Source organism: Triticum aestivum, chromosome 3D (assembly GCF_018294505.1).
Source record: "Triticum aestivum cultivar Chinese Spring chromosome 3D, IWGSC CS RefSeq v2.1, whole genome shotgun sequence".
Taxonomy (NCBI): Eukaryota; Viridiplantae; Streptophyta; class Magnoliopsida; order Poales; family Poaceae; genus Triticum; species Triticum aestivum.
In genome coordinates this window covers 188,748,884-188,774,270 of record NC_057802.1, presented here as the reverse complement: position 1 = coordinate 188,774,270, position 25,387 = coordinate 188,748,884, and the positions used below count along the sequence as shown (strand labels likewise).

General features: G+C 47.3%; 1 pseudogene; it reads right to left on the bottom strand.

Moving 5' to 3' along the window:
• Positions 1–5,334: 5,334 nt before the first annotated feature.
• LOC123076234 (uncharacterized) overlaps positions 5,335–25,387 on the bottom strand; it is an 81,396-nt pseudogene continuing 61,343 nt past the window's right edge.

Sequence of the window (25,387 nt, the reverse complement as noted above, 5' to 3'; positions counted from 1 at the left end):
CCTCCTCACGGGTTGCTCTGGATTCCGATCGCGATTCCCTCGCTTCTTGTAAGGCCTTGTCTAGTTCAGCCGTTAAGGCTTTATTCTCTTTCTCCAGAAATTCACAGCGGCCAGTGGCATTTTCCAGTTCGAGCGCCACCGTGGATATCTTCTCCTCGTCGTGGCACCGTGCAGCTTGTTCGGCTTTAAACTCAGCCGAAGCCTTTTCGGCAGCAGCATTGCTACACCGGGCCTGCTCCTTGGCCCGGCCCAGCTCCGCTCAAAGAACTTCAACGGCGGCAGCGCCATCTGCAGCCACTCATATTCCAGCATATAGATTTTAGCATCATGCTTATACCACAAAAATGTATGGGGATTGCCCCGAATACATACCTTGCGACTCGTTAAGACGCATATTGATTACTGCAAGATCATCCCCTGCCACATCAAGCTTCCGCTGCAGCTCGGCAATTTCCATAGTCCGGGAAGTGGCCAAGGGGGAAGCAGCCTATGTTCAAGTTCATCAGGTTAGTCCTCAGACGATCCTTTTCGATCCTCCGTTTGCTTCCTAGAGGAAGACAACCCGAGTCTCAGGGGCTACTACCTATACACAGGCGCATCTTTGCAAATGAAACATAGCTGAAAACATTATGTCACAAACCTCGAAGCCTTTCAGCAAGCTCATGAAGGCTTCATTTAATCCGCTCTTCGCGGACACAATCTTCTCAATCACTGTACCCATCAAGGTACGCTGTTCCCCCGAGACAGATGCTTTCCGCAACATGTCCCGCAATATATCCGGAGTCTCCGGGTCTTCGGGAGCCGCTCTAGGAGCACAACCATCCTTTGAAGGAATCTGTTCACCCGTCTCCAGAATCACTGTCGGTTGCGAGCCAGACAGTCCGGGGCCTTTGTTATCATCAGCCCCAGAATCCCAGATGGTCGGAGATCCACCTTCGGGTACTGCCTCTTTTGTCCCCTGCGTAACTTGTTGATTAAGAGGGACCCTCCGCGATGACACTTCAGAGTCATCCGCCTTATTGGGCGAGGAGGTTGGAGGAGGCGTCTCAGTCTCCATCATCTCTGGGAGGAGACTTCCCGAAGAAGAGGATCGCCCAGAAAAACTCTATGCCGACCTGTAAAAATGCATGAACGTGTTACGTATATCTTCGGTAACAGCAACGGAGCGGGACGCTATCAAAGTACTCCGGATTCACTTACGGTTTGGTCGAGGGCTTGTCCCCTTGTTGGAGCTGTTCAACGGTGTCGCTTTCCAAACCCAAGCCGCTCGATAGTGGCATCTTGCCCTTCTTGGAAGGTTGCCCCTCCCAATCTTCGGAGGCGGCCCTTTTCCTCCTGCTTGGAGAAGGGATACTGGGTCCTCTTCCGCCTCTGTCTTCAGGCGAGGAAAGGTCGATTTCTCTGGACTCAGTGTCCGACTTACCCCCAGAATCAAGGTCATCTTGGGTCTTCTCACTCTTCTCTTTACCCTCCCTTACCGGCGCCTGGTATGGTGCCGAGGCCAGCATCCTTGTTAACACAGGAGTAGCTGAGTCTTCGAGAAGGGGAGTCGAACACTTAATCCGTTCCACCTTCTTTATCCAGCCCTGAAAAAGGATGATTCTGTCAGTATCTTGCCACTGGGTATCTGATTATGAGGTATCCGGCAAACAGGTACTTAGCGAGGTATCCGGATGGTTATAGTCTAGGCCGACATCTTCGGTGGTGTCCTGCCATTGCCTTCATTTCCCGAAGAATAATCTCCACATTCCTTCGTGCGTAGTGCCGAAGAAGTGCTGAAGAGTCCGTGGCCCTTCCGGATTGAACTCCCACAAACGGAGATGCCGTCGCTGGCACGGCAGGGTCCGACGAACTAGCATTACTTGAACAACGTTGACGATATTGATGTCCCTCTCAATGAGGCTTCGGATGCGATTTTGCAGAGTTCGCACCTCGTCCGTTGATCCCCAGTCCAACCCCTTATTAATCCATGATGCAAGCTGAATTGGGGGGCTGGATCGAAATGCGGGCGCATCTGCCCACTTGGAGCCGCGGGGCTCGGTAATATAGAACCACCCCTGCTGCAATAAATCGAAAGGTTTGGCGAAGGATCCTTTCAGCCAAACAGCGCTAGCAAGCTTGCTCACTGTAGCAGCACCGCACTCAGCCTGCTCCCCTTCTATCACTTGCGACTTCACATCAAAGGTCTTGAGCCACAAGCCGAAGTGCGGAGGAGTTCGGAGGAAGGCTTCGCACGTAACGATAAACGCCGAGATAAGAAGAATAGAGTCTGGGCCAGATCGTGAAAATCTAGCTCGTAATAGAACATGAGCCCTCAGACGAAGGGGTTAAGTGCAAACCCTAACCCGCAGAGGAAGTGGGACATGAACAGGACCCTCTCACCGGATCTGGGGGTGGGAATAACCTGCCCCTCGACAGGAAGACGATGATGGATTTCTGTGGTCAGATACCTCGCCGCCCGAAGCTTTGCAATATCTCCCTCCATGACAGAAGAAGCTACCCACCGGCTTGACGGCTGGATCTGGACATGATTGGGGCTTGTGGTAACTGGAACCCGGGTGATGGAACTCGGGGTAGCGAGGGTTGAGGAAGAAGCAAGCGTGAAAGAAAAAGACGGGTCTGTACCCCTATATAATGGCTGCGAATATCAAACGTCTCCTCCTAGGCCTCAAAACTTGCCTATTCCCAAGGAGTTGTACCCAAGCGACGGTTGGGTTACCCATGTCTGGGTTGGTAAGAATCCCCTAAAAAAGGGGGGACACGATCTTCGCTTGGATAAGACATGCCAGTAAAACCACGTCTCAAGACATGGAACGACGGGCCTGCTAATGGTTCGAAAATAATGGCCGAGCAGGCGTGATGTCATATTACCAAAAAGTTGTCAGCGGATTGGACTCGTGAAATATTATATCTTCTGCAGCTGTGGACACAGGTCCGGATACAATCATTATATCTGAAGACTATCTTGGAGTTCAGGAAGGGGAACCCGCCTTGCAATGCCAAAGACAATCTGCGCGCCGGACTCCTCATCATTGAAGCCAGGTTCAGGGGCTACTGAGGGAGTCCTGGACTATGGGGTCCTCGGGCGTCCGGCCTGTTATCCGTGGGTCGGACTGATGGGCTGTGAAGACATGAAGGCCGAAGACTGCACCCGTATCCGGATTGGACTCTCCTTGGCGTGGAAGGCAAGCTTGGCGATCAACTATGTAGATTCCTTCTTATGCAACCAACTCTATGTAACCCTAGATCCATCCGGTGTCTATATAAACCGAAGGGCGTAGTTCGGATAAGACATATATTCATTACCATAGTCATACAGGCTAGACTTCTAGGGTTTAGCCATTACGATCGCGTGGTATATCAACTCTTGTAATACTCATATTCATCAAGATCAATCAAGCAGGAAGTAGGGTATTACCTCCATAGAGAGGGCCCGAACCTGGGTAAACATCGTGTCCCCCGTCTCCTGCAACCATCGACCTTAGGCGCACAGTTCGGCACCCCCTACCCGAGATCCGCCGGTTTTGACACCGACAACGGTCAAGGAGTGGCAGAAGCTATGGTTCTATATCACAGAGCCTCGCGACGCCACCTGGGCCGCAGCTCCTGAGTTCAAATCTGGAGCTCCAATGCGGCTCACCTCCTGGATAGAGAAGGGCCCAAATTGGTCTTGGTCGGACGAGATGATTGCGCTGCAGACGTACATCCCAAGCATGGTGGATAAAAACATCAAGCTCGTCCACGTGATCCAGGTGATGCTAGTTCGCCTAATCCTTCCATACCAGAGCCGGACATCCCCTTTATGGGAATTTGATCCGGAGAAGCACCAAACTTTGGAAAGACTCTTCGGAACTACTCACGAAGATGTCTGGAAGTTGCTCTTCAAGGGCAACGAGACGCCGCTGGCCATTGACTCGGACCGCTGGCACGATCTTGCCCATCCTGCCAGTGCGGTAAGACACATCCCAAGGCGCATCCTCTACTTGCTCGTTCAAGGAGGATGTCTAAACTTTACTATTTCATTCTTTCAGGCATGGACGGACAAAGCGGAGCGGATTCGGTGTCCGGCTCCGTTGCCCGAGGAACCAGTCATCCCGCTCCTGGCGAAGATGCTGGTTCCGGCGCCCTGCAAGGCGCCGGAGAAGAAGGCTAAGAAGAAGGCCAAGGGGGCCAAAGGTGGCCCTCGCCGCAAGGGCGCTTCGGACATGACGTCCGAAGACAAGAATCACTCCTCTGCCGCCGAAGACGACGAGGAGGAGGAGGAGAACGACTCTCCCCATGATGGGGGGAGGAAGAGGAGGGCGGCCTCCACAAATCTAGAGGTGGAGGCGCCCAAGAGGGGGAAGGGCCCCCTCGCGGATAATTCCGCATGGGACGTCGATAGCAGCCCCGAGCGACCCCCCCGAAGCAAGCCCCTGGCCGCATCGTAAGTACTAAAATGCCCAGATGTATCCATGTATCCGGCCTCTCCTCTTTATGGTATTAATATGATTAATCATGTTATTGCAGTCCGGCCCATGACAGCTCCCAGCGATCCTCATCAAGAGGTTTGTTGGATTCAAAGGCGATGGCTAGCGAGTCACCGCCGGCCGCTCAATCTCCCAAGGCCAAGGGCGACGCCGAGGTGTTGTCCCGAAGGACCTTTCCCAGCCAGGGAGATGGTCGGGAGGCGCCAGAGGGCGAGACCTCAGTCGCCGGACACATGGGGGAGCAGTCCCCCATGGAGACTGGCGATGGGGGCCATGTTCAGTTCGGCCCCCAGCAAAATACGATACCGGAGACCTATGCGGCTCCGGAATCTGGCAAGCAACCTCCTTCAAGAGAAGGAGGTGTGTCTGTCCCGCCGGTGACCTCTATCCAACCAGAGGCACCGGATAATCTGCTGGAAGCGCTACGAGGTGCTTCCACTGTGGAGGAACATCGTATCCTTATGGGTACGGTGATTGAGAGGGTTCAGTCCGTCAAGAGCGAACTGACCGAAGCCTGCAGCGGCCTGCTAACAGGTTTTGAGGTAAGCGACGCAAAAGAGAAAATCTCAATACACACAGTAGCCCCTGAGACGTTGTCCGGTGTTCGGAAAGAAGAGCCGGACAGAGGGTCAATTAAATTTCATAGGAAACTAACTATATATGTCTTATGTGAATAAGCAGGCGTCGTTGCTGGCCGCGACCTCACACACTGTCGAAGTCTCCGGACTAAAGCAGAGACTTGAGCGGGCCGAGGAGGAGCTCGGCCAGGTGAGGAAGCAGCTAGAAGACAAGCAAGGTATGTAATGACTCGCTATATATTCGGAAAGAATAATTGATGTTTAATGACTGTAGTGCCATGATATTCTTAGGCGCGGCGACCGAGGTCGAGGTCCTTAAGAAGGCACTGGACAAGGCCGAGGAGAAAGCTGCTAAGGAGCAAGTCGCTCGCAAAAAGCACGAGGCCCGACTCAATGAGGTCCAGCAGGAGCTCCGGGATGCTGTGAAGAAGTGCGAGAACTTGGAGCGCGATGTTCTGGTTCAAAAGACCGAACTCACCAAGGCTCGCCAGAGCGTAGAAGATGCCCAGGTTGAAGCCCAGGGCGCCCTCCAGGAGATCCAGGAGGCCAAGAAAATCGCGGCGGGTAAGGCGTTTAGTATGCAAAACAAGTATGTGAAGAAAAAGTATTTCTTACTAACCCGGATTCGGAGTTCTCCAGGGGCATTTGTGGATCTGCCGCGCAGTGTGTCAGACGCTGCGGAGTTCTTCCGAGCCGAAGAAGGGAGCTCAACGGAGAAGCTGTTCTGGTCACAATATCTTGCGCCAGAACATCCAGTGCCCTTTAGCGATCAGCTAAAATAGTTGGTCGAGCTGCATAGGGTGGCTGAACTGGCCATGAAGGATTTAATAATCCGTCTGTGGCCTGCCGAAGCTATACCCAGCAGCTACTTCGGTCTCGTGAAGCGGCTGGTAGATGCCTACCCCGGCTGGACGTCGTCAAGCGGTCGACCTGCATTGAGGGCGCGCGCATGGCCTTCGCCCGCGTCAAGGTGTGGTGGGCGAAGATGGATGCCGTCAAGCTTGTGACCGAGGGGCCGCCTGAAGGCAAGGAGCACCGCACGCCCGAGCGGTATTCTGAAGATGTCCTGGAGGGGTCTCGCATTGTGGCGACACAATGTGCGCAAGACATTATCTTTGAATGAATACATTCATGTTGTCTCTGCCTTGTATGATGAAAACAAGGTTGCTATGTAATATGATATGTGTTCTGTAATATAATGTTTGTTTTTTTAAAAAAAATCACCTTCTATGCGGCCGTGTTGTACGAAATTTGAGAGTTGGCCAGTCGTCGGCTTCTGCCCCCGCGTAGGTAGTACGGGGGTGTTCGGGATGTAATCTAAACACTCTTGGTCCAATTATTTGGTCCTTGAAGGAGGTGTTTAGCGCAACGAACCAGGCAATCAGACTATTCGGCTTGAACACCCTCACTTAGCCATAGGAGTTTGACGATAAGAATTTAGGCGCAGCCCCTGGTATCCGAACTAGGAAGCTGTAAACACCTGATCGGGCAAGTACCGATCCCTCACGTAATGCGGAAAAAAATCTCTAAGGATTTGAGACCTCCGAAGAGCTGACTGGCTCTCGCTGCATCATGACAGTCAGTTTTCGGCTTTCTCTACTGAGGTGCTCCTTCGGGTAAACCAGGGCACAATCGTAGTAGTTCTCCCTTTACTACCTTAGCCGATATAGCGGAACGTAAGGTAGCAAGCACAGGAGCCGGGCAACCCAACTATTGACCTAAGACATGATTCGGAGGCGATGCATATAGTGCTAAATTCGGGGTGCCAAACTATACTGTAAAAAAGTGTTCAGACTTTGTTGCTGTGGTGCGGGGCGCTATGAAGCCCCTGGCAAATGTGAAGCGTACCAAAGTGTACGAGTGCTGTCTGATAAGGTTATCAACAGAAAAAGGAAAACAGAAAAGGAGCAAAGGTAATGAGCCGGGGCCCTAAAATTTGGGCCGCAAACTGTTTCCATTATAATTTGATTAATACATCAAAGCGCATTGATACAAATAGTGCGATAAGCAACAGGCTATTTGACATGCCACAACCAAGGGAGAGCTGCGTGCGGGTCCTGAAAACAGGTAGAGTGGTCGTTAAAGAAACCACCTAGAAATTCCCCTCTACGTCCCAGCAGACTGCCGTCTTGGTGTATTTGTCCTTCGAAAGGACCTGCGATCAAGCCATCAGGGAAAGCCTGTGGAAGAGAAACCTGAAAAGGGGAAAAAACAAGAAGTGAAAGTATGTGTGTGTCCGGGGTCGGTTGAGCCGTACGGTGGATCACCAGCTAGCTATGCCTCTGTCTATGCCCATGGTATTTTGAGTGCGTACTGTTGGACGCGCGGTACGAATGCCGCCAATTGATAGGGACTGATGCGGAGGCCGTATTGCTAGTTGAGCTCTTAACGAGCCGAGCTGTCCTGCTGCAGAATTGTCCGGACTCTCTTGGCAGTGTCCGGGAGCTCGGCCGCCGAATTAAGGTTCTGCTTGAGAAGGCCGCTCTGTACTTCTGCTGCTAAGGCAGCGGTGTGCTCCTCGGTACGGAGGGAGCGTTCTGTGTTTCCATTATGACGCCGCGTGGTTCGGGCATCTTGAGCTTGAGATAAGCATAGTGTGGCACCGCGTTAAATCAAGCAAATGCTGTTCGTCCCAGCAGTGCATGATAGCCGCTGCGAAATGGGATGGTATCGAAGGTTAATTCTTCGCTAAAGAAGTTATCCGGAGATCCGAAGACAACCTCGAGTGTGATTGAGCCCGTACAGCGGGCCTCTACACCTGGTATGACTCCTTTAAAGGTAGTCTTTGTGGGCTTGATCCGTGATGGGTTAATGCCCATTTTGTGCACTGTATCCTGATAGAGTAGATTGAGGCTGCTGCCACCGTCCATGAGGACTCGCGTCAGGTGGAATCTATCAATGATTGGGTCGAGGACCAGTGCGGCTGAACCGCCATGACGGATACTGGTCGGATGATCCCGACCATCAAAAGTGATCGGGCATGACGACCATGGATTGAATTTTGGGGCGACTGGCTCTATCGCATAGACGTCCCTGAGCGCTCGCTTGCGCTCCCTCTTGGGGATGTGTGTAGCATATATCATGTTGATCGTTTTGACCTGAGGGGGAAACTTCTTCTGTCCCCCTGTGTTCGGTTGCCGGGGATCCTCATCATCATCCTCGCTTTGCGATCCCTTTTCCTTGTTCTCGGCATTTAACTTGCCGGCCTATTTAAAAACCCAACAATCTCTGTTGGTATGATTGGCTGGTTTGTCTGGGGTGCCATGGATCTGGCACGGACGATCGAGTATGCGGTCCAAGCTGGATGGTCCCTGATTGTTTCTTTTATATGGCTTCTTCCGCTGACCGGACTTGGAGCCACTAAATCCGGCGTTGACTGTCGTGTCATCGGTGTTGTCACCATTGCTTCGGCGTTTGTGTTTGCTGCGTCGGAGCTTTCCGTTGCTATTTTTGACCTCGGAGGTGCCCGTTTCACTTGCTGTGTTTTTGCTACGGGCCAGCCAACTATCCTCACCCGCACAAAAGTGGGTCATGAGTGCCGTGAGGGCTGCCATGGACTTTGGCTTTTCCTGGCCGAGGTGGCAGGCGAGCCATTCGTCATGGATGCTATGTTTAAAGGCCGCAAGGGCTTCGGCATCCGGACAGTCGACGATCTGCTTCGTTTTAGTTAGGAACGTAGTCCAGAATTTCCTGGCTGACTCTCCAGGCTGTTGAACTATGTGACTTAAGTCATCAGCATCTGGTGGCCGGACATATGTACCTTGGAAGTTGTCAAGGAAGGCTTCTTCCAACTCCTCATAGCTGCCAATAGAATTTTCAGGCAGACTGTTTAACCAGTGCCGAGCTGGCCCTTAGAGTTTTAGTGGGAGGTATTTGATGGCGTGAAGGTCATCTCCGCGGGCTATATGGATGTGGAGAATAAAATCCTTGATCCATACCGTGGGATCGGTTGTTCCATCGTATGATTCGATAATTACGGGTTTAAACCCTTCTAGGAATTCGTGATCCATTACTTCATCAGTGAAGCAAAGAGGGTGTGCGGCGCCTCTATATCGGGCCGTATCGCGACGTAGCTCCGATGGAGTCCGTCTGCGGTTTTTGTCCCGGGCTTGACTAGGTTTGTCATGTCCGATAGCCGTCGTCGCGTGTCGAGGCACGTCCTCGCGATCCATAGATCGATCTTGTATGTCCTGCTCTACTGTCCAGGTCCTACCGAAGGTCATATGTATATCCCCGAGCTGTTTTATCTCTGTTTTGACGTTGAGCTGGGGCGGGCTGCTGTTCGGCTTGAGCTGCCACTTTATCCCGACCGCGTGGTGGTCGGTCAGCCGCATTGTCCCGACCGCGTGGTGGTTGGTCGACCACATTGCGCAAGGGAGTTATGGGCTCCGGCGCCTCCTCATCGAACTGAGGTAGCAATTTGCGCTTCGGGTAACTCTTGGCTGGGTGCTTGAGGCCGTATTCTTCGGCTGCCAGGACATCAGTCCATCTACCGTTGAGCAGATCTTGGTCAGCTTGAAGCTGCTGCTACTTCTTTTTCAGGCTCCTCGCAGTGGCTATTAGCTGGCGCTTAAAGCGCTCCTGCTCGAGAGGTTCCTCAGGCACGATAACATCCTCGTTGCCGAGGCTCGCCTCATCCTTGGAGAGCGGAAGATAACTGTCCTCCGAGTCGTTATGTATGGCCTGTTCATCAGGGCTAACTTGCCCGTTTTCCTATTCCTCCTATTCGGAAGTTGCCTCAACAGGGTCTTCGTTGTCTTCGGCGTCGTCCGGAGTATTATTTTCTCTGGTGCCGGTATTGCTATCTTTTGCACGACGTGACTTAGAGCGGCGCCGCTGACGCCGGCGCTTAGGCTGTGTCCCAGGAGGTTTATCTTTGATGGGGTCTTCTTTGTCGTTGTCGTTAGGTTCTTTACGTGTATCCACCATGTACACGTCGTACGAAGAAGTGGCCGTCCAGCGTCCGGTAAACGGCAGGTTTTGGCCATGCTCCTCATCTGCATCGTCGTCCATACCGTCGATGTCTTCGGAGCCGTAATCGAGCATGTCGGTTAAGTCTTTGACAGTGGCTATGAAGTGGGTGGCGGGTGGGAAGCGAAATTCCCCGTCATCAGCCTCCAGTTCAAACTGGATATAGTTCGGCTATGAATCCCCTGCTAAGGATAGATTTTTAATGAGTTCAGCACGTCGCCTAAAGGCGAGGGCCGGAAAATGTCCGCGGTGCTGAATTTGGCGATCGATGACCGATCCAGCTCGACATACGCGGACGCACATGGTTCAGAACTTATAGCCGGAAACGAGTCCGAGGTTTCGGTGACACAGCCATCACCCGAGGTTAGGTCTGTGTGCGGCTCCAACGCCGCGGAATCTGTGGCTTCCGTGGCGGGGTTGAGCTTCCCGTCCTCGGATGGCGCGATCTGCTCCGGATCTAAAGCCAGAGTGGTTACAGGTGCAATTTCCAGGGTATGGCCCGATGACAGATTTAAGTCATGTTCATCGTGGTGACGGGGAGCGACTGCCGTGGTCTCGAATCCGTCGAAGATCAAGTCTCCGCGGATATCCGCGACGCAGTTCAACCTCCCGAATCTGAACTGACGGCCAGGGGCGTAGCTGTCGACCTACTCCAGATGGCCAAGCGAGTTGGCCCGCAGTACGAAGCCGTCGAACACGAAGATCTCTCTGGGGAGGAAGACTTCCCCTTGGACAGAATTGTTGTGGATGATTGAAGGGGCCATCAAACCTTTTGGGGACGGCACAGTGGAACTCTCAATGAAAGCACCAATGTCGGTGTCAAAACCGGCGGATCTCGGGTAGGGGGTCCCGAACTGTGCGTCTAAGGTTGATGGTAACAGGAGACAGGGGACACAACGTTTACCCAGGTTCGGGCCCTCTCTATGGAGGTAATACCCTACTTCCTGCTTGATTGATCTTGATGAATATGGGTATTACAAGAGTTGATCTACCACGAGATCATAATGGCTAAAACCCTAGAAGTCTAGCCTGTACGACTATATCTTTTCGGACTAAGCCCTCCGGTTATATAGACACCGGAGGGGACTAGGTTTGTACAAAGTTGGTTATAGAGAAAGGAATCTTCATATTTGGTTGCTAAGCTTGCCTTCCACGCCAAGGAGAGTCCCATCCGGATACGGGAGAGAGTCTTCGATCTTGTATCTTCACAACCCATTAGTCCGGCCCATGTCGAACAGGCCGGACGCCCGAGGACCCCTTAGTTCAGGACTCCCTCACCAGCGCCTCCGTCGGGCGCAGCGGCTTGGTCTGCCTATCCCGGGGAAGGCGCGCGCGCGACGACCGCACCCGTGGTGGGAGCGGCCGGAGGGCGGCGGTTCGCCCCGGTCTGAGTGCCGCTGCAGCGGCTGTGCCCGTCAGAGGGGCAGAAGGGTGCAAATGGAGTGGCTCCCTCACCCGCACCTTAGGGAGCGTGGCCGTCGGGGTGTTGTCGATGCTGCTCTCCTCCGGTGCCTCCTGCTCTTGTGTCGGCCACAGGAGAAGTGGTGACAGCGCCGCCTGCTCCGACCACTTCCCTAGCAGCGTCCGCGTCCTCGTGCGCCTCTGCACCCCCCGCTGCGTTGGAGGCCGCGGGCGTCGGAGCCTTCGAGGTGGATGGGTGAGCCGAAGGACCGGACTTCTTCTTGGGCGCCATGGTCGATGGCGTCGTCGAAGATGGCAATGGTGATGAAGATGACACGCTACGCACGCCTTCGGATTCGCACAAGCGAGCCCCCTACTTGGCGTGCCAAAGATGTCGCGGGAAACAACGGCCACCTATGGGACCAGGAGGTCCCTTGCTAGTTCGGCAGGGGGCGACGCATTATACAAAGAGCGGAGGGGCGTGGGGCAGCACGGCAGGGATCACACAAGCAATTTACCCAGGTTCGGGCCGCTGTGAGGCGTAAAACCCTACTCCTTCTTTGGTGGATTGATGGTGGAAAAGACGGTGGCGAGCGTAGTACACTTTCCCGGCAGGGGTTGCCTTGGGGCAGCAGCGACTACGCGTGTATGGGGGTGTGAGTTATCCAACCTTCTAACCCTTTATAGGGTTGCCATGGGCCTCCTTTTATAGATCAAGGGGTAACCACAGTGGCAAAACAGTCATTATGCACTGATATGATAGCAAACAGTGCTATCATACCTAACTCTGCAGGCTGATAGGGCGCATTAAATGCACCGCTTAGTGTCACATCACTAGGTGCCCGGCAAGGCTTGCCGGGCTATCTTGCCAGCTCCGCGCTTGTTCTCTTGACACGTCGCAGGACGGGTGTCATCTGTGGGTTTCCTCTGTAAGGAGAGGCAGCCATGTGGCGAATGACTGCCACTCAGTAACTTTGCGGCTTGACACCGCACTGGTTGACAACGTGGGTCGTGCTTGAGTGGTTGGTGAGGTGGTTCTGCCTCCGCGAGCGCCGGCAGGCCCTGCTGGGGTGTCTTGGTTGTCTTCTGCTGGTGGTGGCCTTGCCCCTTGCCGGGCTCGCCTGCCCGGCAAGGGAGGCCCTTCTCTTGCTGATTATCTGCTTCCTCGGCTCGATCTTGGTCCCTCTGATCTATGTGTTGGTCCTTTGAATCTCTTGGTCCTTGTACTCTGACTTGGGTTGGTGCTTCAATCTTGTTCCCGTGCCTGTGCACAGTCTGGGCAACAGACCTAGGGTTTGTTGCACTGACACCTATATACTAGAAGATGGGCACCGGAGGTGGGCCAAGGAGTGCACAACCCACCAGGGCGCGCCTAGGGGCCCAGGCGCACCCTGGTGTCTTGTGCTCATTAGGGTGGCCCCCTCCGGTAGTTATTTGCTCCAGTATTTTATATATATTCCAAAACAATTCTCTGTAAATTTTCAGCTCAGTTGGAGATGTGCAGAATAGGTAAATCTGACGTAGCTTTTTCAGGTCCAGAATTCCAGTTGCCGGCATTCTCCCTCTTTGTGTAAACCTTGCATATTATGAGAGGAAAGGCATTAGAATTACTCCATAAAGCATTATTATGCATAAAAACATTGTAAATAATAGTAGGAAAACATGATGCAAAATGGACATATCAACTCCCCCAAGCTTAGACTTCGCTTGTCCTCAAGCAAAAAACGATATCGAAAAACATGCCCACATGCTTAGAGAGAGAGAGGTGTCGATAAAAAACAAAATAGGGACTTAGAAGCATCATGCATATTATTTTAACAGTAAAAAACATTATCATAGAACTTTATCATATAACTTCTCATGAACAAGTAACAAATTCATCACAACATTGAAGTCTAAAGCATAAACTCTATTGAAAACCAACAAACTATGTTCTTAGTCAACTTTGCAACTACAATTCATCATGTTTTGAGGAAGGGTCACATGTCGGAGCCTTTAGGCAAGTCCACATACTCAACCATCATTTAACCTTCTATGATTGCTAACACTCATAGAATACCCATGAACAACAAGTTTCAACCAAACACATAGGAAGATAGGGGCTTATAGTTTTGCCTCCCAACATATTCACCTCAAGGGTGATGTCAACAATAATAACTCATGCCCACTCATATCCAACTGGATATATGTGCCTAGATCTTTCCTCACCACATGATGCTTGCAAAAAGAGAAAATAAAAAGGAATAGGGAAGAATACTTTGACTCTTACATAAAAGTAAATGCATAAAAGTAAAAGATAGGCCCTTCGCAGAGGGAATCAGAGGTTGTCATGCGCTTTTTGGTTTGTATGCTCAATCTCTTAGTGCAAAAGAACGTCATGTTATATTGCCCCTTATGATAGCAACCTTTATTATGCAGTATGTTGCCTTTATTATTTTGCAATCACAAGTTCGTACAACGCTCAATTTTCTCTTACACTAAATGATCCAACACATTTAGAAGCAATTTTTATTGCCTTATTGCACTGATGACAACTTACTTGAAGGATCTTACTCAATCCATAGGTAGGTATGGTGGACTCTCGAAATAAGATTTTGGGTTTAAGGGTTTTGGATGCACAAGTATTATCTATTATCTCTTCTTAGTGCGGAACTTTTTGGCTAGCAAAGATATTGAGCAAGCACCACATGTTGAAGGATCTATGACAATATAAATTCTCTGTGAATATGAACAAACATAAATCATTATGTTGTCTTCCTTGTCCAACGTCAACAATTTTGACACATAATATTTAATGGGTGCTCACAATCATAAAAGATGTCCAAGATAGTGTATTTGCATGTGAATGTTCTCTTCCCTTATCAATTCTTTCATGAATTGCATCATTGACCAATGCTATGTTTGTCAATCTCCAATAAATTTTACCACTTATACTTTTCCTTATGTGATGTCATTACTTACCATAAGATTAGCATATGATCTTTTCATTTATTTTCCTTTCTTTTTATTGAAACAAAAAGTAAAGAAACAAAACTCAAACTACTCTTTATTATATATCTCGCACATGATTACATATAAAGATGGATCACTAAGCAAACACTCAAAAAAGATTGAACTAAACTCTTATTCAACTAATTCAAAAGATAACTAAAGATCGAACTAACACTACTGCAGGATGCTGCTAACACGACACTACGATCAAAGACCCTTTGACGAAACTGTGTGCAATGCTATGGGAATCACGAACTTTAACACAAGTATTTATACAATCCACAATTACCTCTAGCATGACTCTAATATCACCATCTTTATATCTCAAAACAATCATAAGGAATCAAACTTCTCATAGTATTCAATGCACTTTATATGAAAGTTTTTATTATATGCCTCTTGGATGCCTATCATATTAGGGCTAAATTTATAACCAAAGAAAATTACCATGCTGCTTAGAGACTCTCAAAATAATATAAGTGAAGAAAGAGAGTTCAATAATATCTATAAAATAAAGCCACCGCCGTGCTCTAAAAAGATATAAGTGAAGCACTAGAGCAAAATTGCCTAGCTTAAAAGATATAAGTGAACCACCTAGAGTATTCTAATAAATCACGATTCATGCATGTCTCTCTAAAAAGGTGTGTACAGCAAGGATGATTGTGGAAAACTAAAAATCAAAGAATCATATCATACAAGACGCTCGAAGCAAAACACATATCATGTGGTGAATAAAAATATAGCCTCAAGTAAAGTTACCGATAGACGAAGACGAAAGAGGGGATGCCTTCCGGGGCATCCCCAAGCTTAGGCTCTTGGTTGTCCTTGAATATTACCTTGGGGTGCCTTGGGCATCCCCAAGCTTAGGCTCTTGCCACTCCTTATTCCATAGTCCATCAAATCCTTACCCAAAACTTGAAAACTTCACAACAAAAAACTCAACAGAAAATCTCATAAGCTCCGTTAGTATAAGAAAATAAATCACCACTTTTGGTACTGTTGTGAACTCATTCTTTATTTATATTGGTGTAATATCTACTGTATTCCAACTTTTCCATGGTTCATACCTCCCGATACTACCCATAGATTCATCAAAATAAGCAAACAACACATAGAAAACAAGACTAATAGGAGCAAGACCAATAGGAACAAGACCAATAGGAGCAAGACCAATAGGAGCAAATATTATTCTAGTGGATCAGTAGGAGGCACGGTAATAGAATCAAGACCAATTATTTCATCCTTACTAGGCAATTCCTTCTTATGATGCTTTTTACTAAGCATAGAAAAATTAAACTCATGAGATTCATCACCAAAACTAACACCGACAGTTTGTTTCTCACAATCTATTTTAGCATTAACAGTGTTCAAGAAAGGTCTACCAAAGATAATGGGACAAAAGTCATCTTGTGGGGAACCAAGAACTAGAAAATCAGTAGGGTATTTTATTTTCCCACATAAGACTTCAACATCTCTAACAATCCCAAGTGGTGTGATGGTGTCTCTATTAGCATGTTTAATAGTAACATCTATGTCTTCTATTTCAGCGGGTGCTATGTCATTCATAATATCTTGATATAAGGTAAAAGGAATAGCACTCACGCTAGCACCTATGTCACATAAACCTTGATAACAGTGATCTACTATTTTAACTGAGACAATAGGCATAACCAATAACAGGTCTATGTTTATCTTTTTCATCGGGTTTAGAAATTCTAGTAGCTTCATCACAGAAGTAAATAACATGCCCATCTAAATTTTCAACCAGGAGATCTTTAACCATAGCAACACCAGGTTCTACTTTAATTTGTTCAGCAAGTTTAGCTGCTCTAATATTACTTTTATTGACCACGGTTGAGACCTTAGAATGTTCCTTTATCTTAACAGAGAAAGGTGGGTTTTCAATATAAGAAGTAGGAACAACCGGATCAACATTATAGATAATAGTTTCATCTTTAGCTATTACCAGTTAGTTTCTTCTTTAATAGGTGGGTAATATTTAAACCACTTCTCCTTAGGGAGATCAACATGAGTAGAAAATGATTCACAAAAGGAGGCTACTATCTCAGAGTCAAGTCCATATTTAGTGCTATACTTTTGAAAAGCATCGGTATTCATAAAAGATTTAACACAATCATACTTAAGCTTAATACCTGACTTTTTACCTTCTTCGAGTTCCCAATCTTCAGAGTTGCGTTTGATTCTTTCTAAAAGATCCCACCTGAATTAAATAGTCTTCTTCATAAAGGAACCAATACAAGAAGTATCAAGCATGGATTGATCATCACGAGAAAGCCGAGCATAAATTTTTTGAATGATAATTTCTTTTGAGAGCTCATGGTTGGGGCATGAATATAACATTGACTTAAGCCTCCCCCAAGATAGAGCGATGCTATCTCCTTCACGAGGCCAAAAATTTTATATATATATATATATATATATAATTCCGATCATGATGAACTAGATGCATAGGACAAGTTTTTTTTGGTGAAATTCCAATTCCAAGATCCAATATCATCACATAGCCTATACCATGCCAATGCTTTTCCCTCCAAAGATAAAGGGAAAACCTTCTTCTTAGCTTCATCTCCGGGTAAACCTGCAAGCTTAAATAATCCACAAATTTCATCCACATATATCAAGTGCATATCAGGATGTTCGGTTCCATCTCCTGCATAAGGATTAGCTAGCAGTTGTTCTATCATACCCAAAGGAATTTCATAACCAATTTTTTCAGTAGGTGCAATAGGTTGAGGGGTAATTAATTGTGGTTCCGGTCGAGGTGAAGATACCCCGAACAAACCCCTCAAAGGATTGTTCTCCATAGTAACAAGTGACAGTAAATTTCAGCACGTAGTAAAAAATTTCCTTGGCAATTTCCACTTACCAAGAGCGCTTCACTCCCCGGCAACGGTGCCAGAAAAGAGCCTTGATGACCCACAAGTATAGGGGATCAATCGTAGTCCTTTCGATAAGTAAGAGTGTCAAACCCAACGAAGAGCAGAAGGAAATGGCAAGCGGTTTTCAGCAAGGTATTCCCTGCAAGAACTGAAATTATAAGTAACGAGTAGTTTGATAGCAAGATACTCTGTGACGAGCAAGTAACGATAATGGTAAAAAAAAGTGCAGCAAGGTAGCCCAATCCTTTTGAGGCAAAGGACAGGCCAAAATGGTCTCTTATGATAAGCAAAGCATTCTTGAGGGTACACGGGAATTTCATCTAGTCACTTTCATCATGTTGGTTTAATTTGTGTTCGGTACTTTGATAATTTGATATGTGGTTGGACCGGTGCTTAGGTGATGTTCTTACTTGAACAAATCTACTACTTATGATTAACCCTCCCGCAAGCATCCGCAACTACGAGAAAAGTATTAAGAATAAATTCTAACCATAGCATTAAACTTTTGGATCCAATCGGCCCCTTACGGAATAGCGCATAAACTGGGGTTTAAGCTTCTGTCACTCTCGCAACCCATCATCTAATTGCTACTCCATAATGCATTACCTTAGGCCCAAATATGGTGAAGTGTCATGTAGTCGACGTTCACATGACACCACTAAGGGAATCACAACATACATACCATCAAAACATCGAACACACATCAAATTCACATGATTACTTGCAACAATATTTCTCCTGTGACCTCAAGAACAAAAGTAACTACTCACAAATAATAATCATGCTGAATATCATAGGGGTATTAAATAACATAATGGATCTGGACATATAATCTTCCACCAAATAAACCATATCGTAATCAACTAGAAGATGTAATCGACACTACTAGTCACCCACAAGCACCAATCTATGGTTCCGGTACAAAGATTGAACACAAGAGACGAACTAGGGTTTGAGAGGATATGGTGTTGTTGAAGATGTTGATGGAGATTGCCCTCCTCAAGATGGGAGAGTTGTTGGTGATGATGATGACGATGATTTCCCCCTCCAGGAGGGAAGTTCCCCCGGCAGAATCGCTCCGCCGGAGGGCAAAAGTGCTCCTGCCCAAGTTCTGCCTCGAGACGGCGGCGCTTCATCCCGAAAGTCCTCTCCTTATTTTTTTTCTAGGTCAAAATGACTTATATACCAGAAGAAGGGCACCAGAGGTGGGATGAGGAGGGCACAACCCACCAGGGCGCGCCTGGGCTCCCTGGCACGCCTAGGTGGGTTGTGCTCACCTGGTAGGCCCCCTCTAGTACTTATTTGCTCTAGTATTTCTTATATATTCCATCAACAATCTCTGTAAAGTTTCAGCTCATTTGGAGTTGTGCAGAATAGGTAGCCTGACGTAGCTTTTTTAGGTCCGGAATTCCAGCTGCCAGTATTCTCCCTCTTTGTGTGAACCTTGCATATTATGAGAGAGAAAACATTAGAATTACTCCAAAAATCATTATTATGCATAAAAACAATACAAATAACAGTAGGTAAACATGATGCAAAATGGACGTATCACACTCGCACACACCTCAATAAACAATTGCATGCATTCTGAACTAGGAAACGATCGCCTAGTCATCTACTTCTTGTGACGCTCCCGCCACTACTCTGTGGCTCGATCCCTCGTTTGGGGCAGGAAGAAGAAACTCCCTCATGTCAACGATCCTCATGTACATCTTGTAGCTTGTGTACGCGCCCTTGGCCGCGTACTTGACGTGTTGTTCATCCAGTCTCTCATGCCAGACACTGTGCCAGGCGTTCTTGTCCTTCTTGCTATCATCCTTCAACCGTGATCAACCACACACATAGAGCAGTTGAACACGCAGGGAATGATCGCCTACAAGCCGGCCGGCAGTTTCGTCGCTGCGTAGAGAGCGGCCGTGTGCTACTACCTCTGTCTTGGTCTATTAGTCCCATTTATATTCTCTACCATACTTTGCCCTTAGATTTAACCAACAAAATGTTAATGCATGTTATAAAAATTATACAATTGGAAACTATGTTCAAATACGAATCCAATGATATAATCTTTGGCGAAATGCATTCTTATTTTATTAGTTAAATCGTACTTATAAACCAGGACGGGGGTATAGTAGGTAATTTTGAAATTATATTTAATCTGACTAGAAATTTCGAAATAAAAATATTTTGGATCCCATCAAAATATGGGATTTTTGGTTGAATTCTGTTTGAGGTTGGTTGAAATTATTAATCGTTGTCCTGGCTAGAAAATGGTCTGTAATTTTAACAGACTGTGAATGGGTTGTAGTAAATTCCATTAGAATTCAAAAATAGGTTGTACATTATTACAAATCACAAATTGGCTATATGTTCTCTACCACAGATGTGATGCTCACTTGTGGGCCTATTTTTTAGAGAATTATAGTTAGTGACGCGTACAGAAGGCTTGTGGGCCTACTAAGGCGTACGGAAGGCTTTGTAGACTTATAGTCAAGACACGATTTTAGCAGCAGTGGTCGTTGGATGTCCATCCAACGGCTGTAGTGCTTCTTCAATCTCGGATATTCTTGCTTCAGCCGTCCAAACCACCGCCTCCCGTGGTCGGCTGTGCTGCCGCGTAGGCTTCACCGGCCCACCCTACTCCCAAACGCCCTCCAGGACATTCCTCTACTCACCAACACCTCATGTTCTTCTCCAGCGACGACAACCTCACACCGCTACTGAACCAGTGAACCCTCGTACTCCCCTCTGCGTGGGCATCCTCTGCTGTGTCTTCGCCATCTCTGGGTCGTTCCCTTCGTAATACTCGCCATCGTTCACTACGTTGGTTCTCTCAGCGCGGCGTGGTCAACTTTGTCAACAAATGACAGCCATCAGATGAGGCATGTATGTGGATTGGCTGACAGTAGGGACCCACATGGCCCATGGCCGCACGCAGCAAGTGCCCGGTATTATGCGAAAACAAATAATTTCTCCCCCTGACAGGTTTGACCCACCAGCTACATCTTCGCACACAAGGAAGTGCTTCCTTTATTATGCGGAAATAAAAAGTTTCCTCTCCCTGATAGCTGGGACCCACCAGCTTTATTATGATCCTTTTCGTGAAAATATGGATTGTACCGAAGATGCTATTGTTTTCTTTTTATTCTAACTCGAAAAAGAAGAAATTAAAGAAACCAGAAAACATCTTCGCACGCAAGGAAGTGCCACCTTATTACACGAAAAAAATTGATTCCCCCTGCTAGTTGGGACCCACCAGATTTGGAGACTGACTTGTGGGCCTACTAAGTTAACGCGTATGCAAGGCTTTGTCAACTTAGTCAATAAACGATTCTTGCTGCACTGACCATTGGATGTTAATCCAACTGCCAAGCTGCGTCTTCAACCTCTGGTCTTGTTGCTCTAGCCGCCCAAACCTGCGCCCGCCGTACCGCCTGCTCCAGCCTCCCGTGGCCGGCTGTGCTGCCGCATAGGCGTCACCACCTGACCATACTACTACTGGCCAGGCCTTCCCTCTACTCACCCACACCCCCTGTTATTCTCCAGTGATGGTAGCCTTACACCGCAGCCCAACTAGTGAACCCTCGTACTCCCCTTCGCGTGGGCATCCACCTACCTCGTCTTCCCTGGCTCAGTGTCGTTCCCTTCCTAGGCCTCACAGTCATCCACCGCCTGGGTGCTGTCCGCACGACGTGGTCAATGAACGACAGCCATCGGAAGAGTAGTGTATGCGGTGAGGCTGATAGATGGACCCACCAGCTACATCTTCGCACGCAAGGAAGTGCCTCCATATTAGGCGCAAAAATATAAATCCTCCTCCTGACAGCTCAGACCTACCATCAATAACTTCGCACGCAAGGAAGTGCCTCCTTATCCTCCCTGATAGCCGGGACCCACCTAGTCGAAGCATACGTAGCGTCGTCATTCTGGTCGCGAACGTGTACGTACATACTGGTCGATCGGTCTCTCTGCAATGATGAACCGTGGCCGAGCAAGCAGCGGCACGTGTAGTAGTAGATCCACTGACGTAGAAGTTCAGGCCAGTATGTACCACAAAACGGAGGAAATGGACTTGTGTTCGACCATGTATGGTCGAAATGGGGTCCTATTGATCGGGAGGGGTGTGGCGTACCGCAAAACTGAGGAAACAAACTTGTATTGGAGCACCTATAGTCGAAACAAGGTCTTGTTCATTGGGAGGGGTGTGGCGTACCGCAAAACGGGACTCCACGAGCTACTGTTATCCACTGTCGACTTCATCCAGCCTCCACCTGCTACTGTTCATCCACCGTCGACTTCCTCCAGCCTCCACCAGCTACTGTTCATCCATGGGATCCTGTTCATCTAGCCTCCACTGGCTACTATGCATCCAGCCCTCCACGGGCTCCTGTTCATCCAGCCCTCCACCGGCTCCTGTTCAACCAGCCCACCACAGGGTCCTGTGATGACCCACAAGTACATGGGATTAATTTTAGCTCTTTTCAATAAGTAAGAGTGTCGAACCCAACGAGGAGCAGAACAAAATGACAAGTGGTTTTCAGCAAGGTAATGTCTGCAAGTGCTGATATTGTAAGTAGCGGAGTAGTTTGATAGCAAGATAATTTGTAACGAGCAAGTAACGGTAGTAGTAACAAAAGTGCAGCAAGGTAGCCCAATCCTTTTGAGGCAAAGGATAGGCCAAAATGGTCACTTAAGATAAGCAAAGCGTTCTTGAGGGTACACGGGAATTTCATCTAGTCACTTTCATCATGTTGGTTTAATTTGTGTTCGGTACTTTGATAATTTGATATGTGGGTGGACCGGTGCTTAGGTGCTGTTCTTACTTGAACAAACCTCCTACCTATGATTAACCCCCCCCCCCCCGCAAGCATCCGCAACTACGAGAAAAGTATTAAGAATAAATTCTAACCATAGCATTAAACTTTTGGATCCAATCGGCTCCTTACGGAATAGCGCATAAACTGGGGTTTAAGCTTCTATCACTCTCGCAACCCATCATCTAATTGCTACTCCACAATGCATTCCCTTAGGCCTAAATATGGTGAAGTGTCATGTAGTCGACCTTCATATGACACCACTAAGGGAATCACAACATACATACTATCAAAATATCGAACACATATCAAATTCACATGATTACTTGCAACATGATTTCTCCCGTGACCTCAGGAACAAAAGTAACTACTCACAAATAATAATCATACTCAAGATAAGAGGGGTATTAAATAGCATAATGGATCTGAACATATAATCTTCCACCAAATAAACCATATAGTAATCAACTACAAGATGTAATCAACACTACTAGTCACCCACAAGCACCAATCTATAGTTTCGGTAACAAGATTGAACACAAGAGATGAACTAGGGTTTGAGATGAGATGGTGTTGTTGAAGATGTTGATGGATATTGCCCTCCCCAAGATGGGAGAGTTGTTGGTGATGATGATGATGATGATTTCCCCCTCAGGGTGGGAAGTTCCCCTGGCGGAGTCGCTCCGCCGGAGGGCAAAAGTGCTCCTGCCCAAGTTCCGCCTTGATACGGCAGCGCTCCGTCCCGAAAGTCTTCTCGTTATTTTTTCTAGGTCAAAAAGACCTATATACCAGAAGATGGGCACCGGAGGTGGGCTTGGTGAGCACAACCCACCAGGGCGCGCCTGGGCTCCCTGGCGCGCCTAGGTGGGTTGTGCCCACCTGGTGGGCCCCTCTGGTAGTTATTTGCTCCAATATTCCTCAAATATTCCATAAAAAATCTCCGTGAAGTTTCAGCTTGTTTGCAGTTGTGCAGAATAGGTAGCCTAACGTAGCTTTTCCAGGTCCAGATTTCCAGCTGCCGGAATTCTCCCTCTTTGTGTATACCTTGCATATTATGAGAGAAAAGGCATTAGAATTACTCCAAAAAGCATTATTATAGATAAAAAAATTATAAATAACAGTAAGAAAACATGATGCAAAATGGACGTATCAACTCCCCCAAGCTTAGACCTCGTTTGTCCTCAAGCGAAAACCGAAATCGAAAAACATTTCCACATGCTTTGAGAGAGAGGTGTCGATAGAAACAAAATGCGGACATATAAGCATCATGTTGATTATTATAGCACAACAAAATTAAACACAAGACATTTATCATAAAACTTTTATCATATACTTCTCATGAATAAGTAACAATTCATCACACAAATGAAGTATAAAGCAAAAACTCTATTAAAAACCAATAAACTATGTTCTCAGTCAACTTTGCAACTACAATTCATCATCCTTTCAGGAAGGGTCACGTATCGGAGCCTTTAGGAAAGTCCACATACTCAACCATCATATAGTATTCTATGATTGCTAACACTCACCGCATACACATGAGCAAAACGTTTCAACCGGACACATAGAAAGATAGGGGCTTATAGTTTTTCCTCCCAACATATTCACCTCAAGGGTGATGTCAAGAATAATAAATCATGCTATCTATATTCAACAGGACATATGTGCCTTGATCTTTCCTCAGCACATGATGCTTTCCAAAGGAGAAAAATAAAAAGGAATAGAAGGAAAACTTTTGACTCCTTGCATAAAAGTAAAATATAGGCCCTTCGCAGAGGGAAGAAGAGGCTGCCATGCGTTTATTTGTTTGTATTCTCAACCCCTTAATGCAAAAGAACGTCACGTTGCATTGCCCCTTGTGATAGCGACCTTTATTATGCAGTCTGTCGCTTTTATTCTTCACCATCACAAGTTCGTGCAACGCTCAATTTTCTCTTACACTAAATGATCTCACACTTTTAGAAGCAATTTTTATTGCCTTTTTGCACCGATGACAACTTACTTGAGGGACCTTGCTCAATCCCTAGGTAGGTATGGTTGACACTTGAAAATAAGATTTGGGTTTAAGAGTTTTTTATGCACAAGTAGTATCTCTACTTAGTGCGGAATTTTTGGCTAGCAAAGATAGGGGGCAAGCACCACATGTTAAAGGATCTATGACAATATGACTTCTATGTGAATATAAACAAACATAAACCATTAAGTTGTCTTCCATGTCTTACGTCTACAATTTTGGCATATAATATTTTGATGAGGGCTCATAATCACAAAAGATTTCTAGGATGGTATATTTATATGTGAATCTTATCTTCCCTTATTAATTCTTTCATGAGTTGCATCACTGACTAATGCTATGTTTGTCAATCTCTAATAAAATTTTCTACTTATACTTTTCCTTATGTGGTGTCATCACCTACCATAAGATTAGTATATGATCTTTTCTTTGTTTATTTCCTTTCTCCTTTTCTTTCTTTATTTCTTTTCTTTTATTTGCAACATGAAAGTAAAGAAAGCAAAAACTCAAACTAAACTTTATTATATAACTTGCACACGATTACAAGGATAGATCACTAAGCAAACTCTCAAAGAAAAAAGGATCGAACTAAACTTTTATTTTCTAAAGCAAAAGATCGAACTAAAATAAGTAAAGGCAAAAGGATAGTGGGATGATACGATAGCGGGGCACCTCCCCCAAGCTTGGTGGAAGCCAAGGGGAGTGCCCATACCCGATACTCAGTTCTCTTTTGGTGGTGAAGAAGATGATGGTGATGAAGGAGAGATCTTGTCCTCGGATTTCCATGGCAGTGGTCCACCATCATAAGAGGAGGAGTGAGTCTCACGGGTCCTGCAACTAGCAGCCAAACTCATACCTTTGAACCTCGCCTCATATTCAAAGACTTGGTTTTGGAGGTCATAGATCTGGCTTTGGAGGAAGTTGATTTTCTCATTGAGGGTGAAGACGGTGTCCTTCATGGGCTTTCCATCCACCTTGAGATCACGGGAGAGGTCCGTGATCATAAGGTGATTGGCATTGAGTCCACGCTCCACCATCCCCTTGCATCGGAAGACGTCTTGCTCCATAGCTTCAAGCCTTACATCTACGGTTCCCGTCCACTTGGGACATGGCACATCGAGGAGGTGAAGCACCCCCTAATGCATCTGGATGACCTGAGGGTGCTGCACCACCTCCCACAGATATGGGTTGATGACGTTCTTGAGGAACTTGTCCTTGGAGGAGCTTGAAGAGGCCATGGTAGATGGGATCT